We start from the raw sequence: 6470 nt of genomic DNA, 5'->3' as shown, positions 1-6470 counted from the left end.
TGCACATGAACAAGACACTGGGAACTGCACAGAACCTATGTCAACTCACAAGCTCCTCATCTCAGGCATGGATTCCTGAGCACATTCTCGCATTCTTGCTTTTAATCTTCACTTGGTGGCCTTCACTCAGACATCATCTTTTGTGCAGAGAACCAGGCATGTTTCTCATCAACATTAATCCTGTTCTCAGCCAGGTATGCAGCCACAGAGCACACAGCAACAGGATGAGATGAGCACCCCAGAATGTGAATCTGTGCAGAGGAATTCTGGCCCAGGCTTCTTACATGTACAGCTGGGACATTGGCCATGTCACAGATGTACAACCTATTTATACATGAGGTTGTCTTTTAGTGTGTGTCTAAGTGCACAAGTACATACAAACTTTAACCCATATGTATACACTACTCACATACACAACATATACATGCTACACACTGTCAAGCTGGATAGCTCTGAAAGGACAAGTATAGTCATTTTGATTACGATCTTGTTGGAATGTTTAACTCCTCAAAAATGTAACAACCAATTGAGGAAAGAATTACTACTTTTTTCCTAGTGTAGATTATTTTTATTTTCTCAAATTTTTATGATCACTGTCAAGGAAAAGAGTAAATTCTGAAGTTACCAAAAACAATATGTTGATGGCAGTGTGGCTACCAACTTTATTAGCTTCCCTATTCCATTGAGACCCCTTGACAATTCCAGGGGACAAAGACCAAGCAGCAGCAATGAAGGTTTAATGTAATAGGCCTTAAGTTCAATAGACAGATCTGCTAGAGTCCCTAATATCAGCCCCTATCAGGAATTATAATGTACTTTCCTTTGTATATTTTACATATTTCAAAGACTGACAATGACTGGCCTTCATTTGTTTGACAAGCACTTATTAAATGCCAACTGTGGTCTTGTTCTAGGCCATGTGGATAGGCTGATTAGCAAATGGTCACTGCCTTTTGGGTGGTCACTGCTTTATAGGGAACTCTAGAAGCAGGAAGGAAGGAGGGAAGGTCTCAGAACTAAATCAGTCTTTAAAGGTAGATTGGTCAACAGAGTTGGAGGAAAAGAGGGAAAGAGGGCTTGGAAGATGGACCTTTCAGAAAAAGCAAATCACTTGATCCAAGGCATGGGCGCAGAAAAAGCCAGAGGCTTTGAAGAATTGTAAAACATTTTGCGTGGCTGAGAGTAGGGAGCATGAGGGGCCTTTTGAGGAACACAGCTGGAGAGGTAATGAGGGGCCAGAGCTTGTGCCACACAAAGGACTCTTATGCCACTCAAAAGAATTTGGATTTTTTCCCTTTAGGCATAAAGAATCCATTGAAGGGTTTTAAATAGGCAGCAATGTAATCATATTTACTCTTTGGAAATAAGGCCTGATTAGTTAATGAGCTCCTATTTCTTTTCTTGTATATTCACCATCGTTCTATTGTTCAGTCTTTAGACTCTATTATTGATTGAAATAATAAAATGATGGGAGTTAAGAGGTGTGCCACTTCACCTTCCAAAGTCTCAGATTACTTTGCTTTTAAAATAGTTATTGTATTTCCTGCTTGACCTTTCTAGTCTGGTGTAAGATTAAAAGCAAGATAAAGGCTTAGAAACTAGCTTTTGGTACCATTGTCATTGATATGCCTGTTGGACTCCATCAGTTAGCCAGTAGCAAGCAGATTATAGACGCATCAATATTTACAATTGGACCAATTATGGACAAAAATCAGAAAATATTAGGCCTAGCACAAACTTTATAAACCATTGAAACTTTCATTTAATTTTCTTTTATCTGTGTCCCAACCCAGGGATTCTGATTTCATTCATTAGAAATGTAGCCTAGGATTGGGATTTTTAAAAGCTCGTCAGGTAATTTAAGTATGCAGTTAGGTATGAAAACCACCATTCTAGTGTTAGGTGGCTTTGGAGGTGGGTTACTTGAAATTACCCAGTAATACATAGTTCACATTCTAGATATACTGTACTAAAACATACAGAAAAAAATGAATAAATAAATAAATCCACAAAATAAATAATCCCAGATTTTTCTAATTGATTCAGGAATTCTAAACACTTTTATTGAGTGAATAAAATCAAGATTCACAGAAAGATTAATTAAAATCCAATTTTATAAAACAAGTAATGACCAAACACTCTATAAGTGTGTATTCATGTACATATTTGTATTAAACCTAAGCATAATCATTGACAAATCAACAAATGACAAGTGCTGGTGAGGATGTGGAGAAAAGGGAACGCTAGTACACTGCTGGTGGGAATGCAGACTGGTGCAGCCACTATGGAAAACAGTATGGAATTTCCTCAAAAAATTAAATATGGAACTGCCATTTGACCCAGTGATCGCATTTCTAGAAATATATCCTAAGAAACCCCAAAAATTAAATATGGAACTGCCATTTGACCCAGTGATTGCATTTCTAGAAATATATCCTAAGAAACGCCAAAACATCAATTGGAAAGAATGTATGCACCCCTATGTTCATAGCAGCACAATTTACATTAGCTAAGATCTAGAAACAGCCCAAGTGCCCATCAGTAGATGAGTGGATAAAAAAGCTGTGGTACATTTATACCATGGAATTCTACACAGCAGTAAAAAAGAAGAATCTCTTACCCTTTGAGACAGCATGGAGGCACCTGGAGGGTATCTTGCTAAGTGAAATAAGCCAGTCAGAGCAAGGCAAGTATATCGATGACTCACTCACATGTGGAATCTAATTAACAAAATAAACTGATGACCAGAGTGAATCCAGAGACATGGAAGCATGGAGCAGAGTGTGGAATCTCAGAGGGAAGGCAGGAGGAGGGGGGGAATGTAGAGATAATCTACCAAAGACCATGTATGCATATATGCGTGACCTATCAGCACAGACAATGGGGTGGTGAAGGCCTGGGGTGAGGGCAGGCTGGAGGGGATCAATGGGGGAAAAGAGGGGACATATGTAATACTTTCAACAATAATGATTAATAAATAAATAAATAAACCTAAGCATAAGCAATCAGTGGAAAAATAATGTTCAATTTCATTAGTCTTTTCTTTAGAGTCTATAAATTTATTGAGTGAAAACAAAATCAATGTCAAACATTAAATTTGGTTTAGTTCAAATTTGGCTGCTGTCCATTCATAGCAGAGAAAACTGAGGTGCAGAGAAGACACAGTGATGCTGGTAAAGGGGCACTGAACAAAACAATCTTCCATTTATGATCAAAGCATCACACAACAGTGCGAGTCAGTTAGCAAACACAGGCGGGTGTGACTTTTAATGAGCAGGGATAAAACCAAAGTAGGCAAGAACTTCAAGAGAAGAGAGGCCAGAGCATGAGAGAACAAGTTGAGCAGGGACTAGTTGGAGAACAGTGCTTTGGTGCAGATCTACTGGTTCACTTGGGGAAAACGGTGACCACGTTATAGCCTTCTGGTTGTGAGATCCACTCTCGAGGGTGCTTTTTACAGTAGATTTGATCTTCTGCAAAGAAATGAAGAATTATTGAATCTGTCTATGTGACAGCTGTGTCAGTCACCCCTCTCTCAGGCCCCTCCCCACCTCCTCCAGAGCATGTGAAAGGCCAACATTGCCACAATTAAAAATAATATTAAAAGTGGGTTTCGTAAAAGAAACTATACTAGTTTACTTAAGAAAATGTAAGTCTGTCATAAATACTTCATTACATAGTACTCCTTCCAGCATCCTGATGCCCTTCTGTTACAGGTTTGTGCTACAGTCGGTTCATACATAACACTCAGGATGGTGGTGACAGTCCCACAGCTTCACAAACACATTTGTCATATGTGGGCATCTTCTTGGCATTTCCAATCCATGTAGCCACTTTGGTGATGGGAGCCTCAACACTTCTGAGTCCCAAGGGCTTGTTGGGATCCCCTTTCTCCTCAGACTCCAGGATTTCTTGCAAAACCAAGAATGAAGTGGACTGTTTCAGGGGCTCATTGAACTCCTGTTTTCTCCAGAAGCATCTTGTACACTTCAGATTCTTTGTTGATGACAAGTCCACTTGGAGACTGAGAATGCTCTAAGGCTCTGCCATTTGTCTCTGGTCCACTGGCTGTCTTTGACTCCAAGGCGCTGTTGAAGCTGGAGAAGAGGCCAGATGGGTTGTTGTACTGGTTTGTGATCACCCTGAGGCAGAGCTGGAAGCAGGTGATGCACGAAGGGCATGGCACTCCGGTTGTTGGGTGCTTCCTATGTGCAGGACCTCTTGTGTTTCAGAGGCTAAATTCATCTTGTATGGAAGACATTTCCCTTCGTCTGTCACTAGAGGGGAGCTGGGTGGAATAAACTCATACAACAAAGAAAGCAAGGAGGAGGGATAACAGTAGAGGAGAAATTCCAACAAATTTCCAAAGGACAGAAAACAGATAGGAAGGGCAGCAAAGGGAGCTGGAGCCCAGAATGTAATTGTGGACACTGGAGATGGACCTCATCTCCCCTAGGGAGGTCTGTAGAGTCTCAGGTCTCAGGCTACCAGTTTACTTAGGAAGATGTAAATGTCCTAAGTACTTCATTACACAGTACTCCTTCCAGCATCATGAAGTCAGGATTGACTCCAGCCCAGGTCATGCTGGGGCTCCTCAAATGATCTGTGGTGGAAGAACAGTCCCTTTCAAAAAAATTTTTTTTAAATCTATTACAGACTATTACTTAAAAATACAATAGAAATGAATTACTAGAAAAATAAAATTGCAAAGGCAAAGACATATAAAGTACAAGCCAAAGTGTTTTATTAGATCCAGGAGACTCAAGATTGCATTTTAATCAATATAACCAGAACCAAATTAAAATAGGAAAAAAAGAATTAGAAAAATGATGCACATTTGTTGAAGGTGTGTATATAGAAAATTAAAATAGAGGATTATTATTAACATTAACTAGAGGCCCAGTGCACGAAATACGTGCACAGGTAGGGTCCCTAGTCCTGGTTGGCAATCAGGTCTGATCTCTGGGGCGATTGGGGGGCCCCCGCTGGCACCCACCTTGGCTGGCCTGGTGCTGCCCGCTCACTGGCCCTGCCCCCCCACTGCCACCGGTGGGGGCCTGCGGGCTGGGGGTAGCTCCTGTGTTGAGCGTCTGCCCCCTGGTGGTCAGTGCACATTATAGCGACCCGTTGTTCCACCGTTCAGTCAATTTGCATATTAAGCTTTTATTATATAGGATAAGTTTCTGTCATTCTGCAATTGTAACTAGAGGTTATGAAGAAAATAGTGACTGCCTCCATGCAAAAAACCTGTAAGCTTTGGATGAACATCATGTATAAAAACATTGAAAGTTCTTATTGTAAAAAAATGAGCCTGATTTTTGCTTTTTAATTTATTTAATCCATATTGGATTATTGATAGTGCTATTCATGGAGGGTAATATATACCTAAACTGTTGCCATGTATCTTTAATTTTTGAGATATAATTTACATACTGCAAAATGTGCCATTTTAAAGTGTACAACTCAGTGGTTTTTATTGTGTCCACAGAGTTGTGCAACCATCAGCACTAGTTCCAGAACATTTTCATCCGTCCAAATGGAAACCTCATACTCACTAGCAGTCATTCCCTAATCTCTCTTCCCCCAGCCTCTGGTAACTACTGATCTACTTCCTGTCTTTACAAATTTGTCTATTATGGACATTTCAATAAATGGGCTAATACATTATGGGCCTTTTTTGGTCTGGCTTCTTTCACTTAGCATAATGTATTAAAAGTTAATTCATGTTGTAACATGTATCAGTACTTCATTCCATTTATGGCTGAATAATATCCCATTATGTGGATATGCCACATTTGTTCAGTTGTTCATCTGTTGATAGACAATTGAGTTTCCACGTATTGACTGCTATGAACAATGTTATTATAAACATTAATATACAAGTTTTGTGTCAACAAATAGTTTCAATTCTCTTGGATATATCCTTATGAATGAATTGCTGGATTATATTGTAAATTTGTGTTTAACTTTTTCAGAAACTACCAATTGCTTTCCACAATGATTCAATCATTTTCCTTTCCCACCAGCAATTTATGAAAGTTCTAATTTCTCCACATTTTCACCAACACTTGTTATTTCCCTTTTAAAATTATTATTACTACTAGTGGCCCGTTGCATGAAGATTCACGCAATAGGCCTTCCTTCCCCTGGCTGCCGGCACCGGTTTTCCTCCAGCACCTGGGACCCAGGCCCCCAGCCCCTCCTTGAGTGGAGTCCAGGGCCGGCGGGAAGCTTGGCTTCCTCCGTCGCAAGGAGAAACCCAAGCCTCCTGCTTGCTCCAGCTCTGTGGCCACCGCCATCTTCAGTCGTCTTCAGTCTTCGCTCCGCGCCTGCGTATGCAAATTAACCACCGTCTTTGTTGGGTTAATTTGCATAGTCACTCTGATTGGCTGGTGGGTGTAGCAGAGTGGTGGAGTGGTGGTTAATTTGCATGTTTCTCTTTTATTAGTGTAGATAGCTACTCTAGTGTG

General features: G+C 40.4%; 1 pseudogene; it reads right to left on the bottom strand.

Moving 5' to 3' along the window:
* Positions 1-3387: 3387 nt before the first annotated feature.
* Positions 3388-4583, bottom strand: LOC102254034 (annotated as a pseudogene).
* Positions 4584-6470: the final 1887 nt, after the last annotated feature.

The sequence above is a fragment of the Myotis brandtii genome, unplaced genomic scaffold (assembly GCF_000412655.1).
Source record: "Myotis brandtii unplaced genomic scaffold, ASM41265v1 scaffold516, whole genome shotgun sequence".
NCBI classification, from domain to species: Eukaryota; Metazoa; Chordata; class Mammalia; order Chiroptera; family Vespertilionidae; genus Myotis; species Myotis brandtii.
Note: the sequence above shows the minus strand (reverse complement) of the source record. Positions and strands in the feature narration are given on the sequence as shown.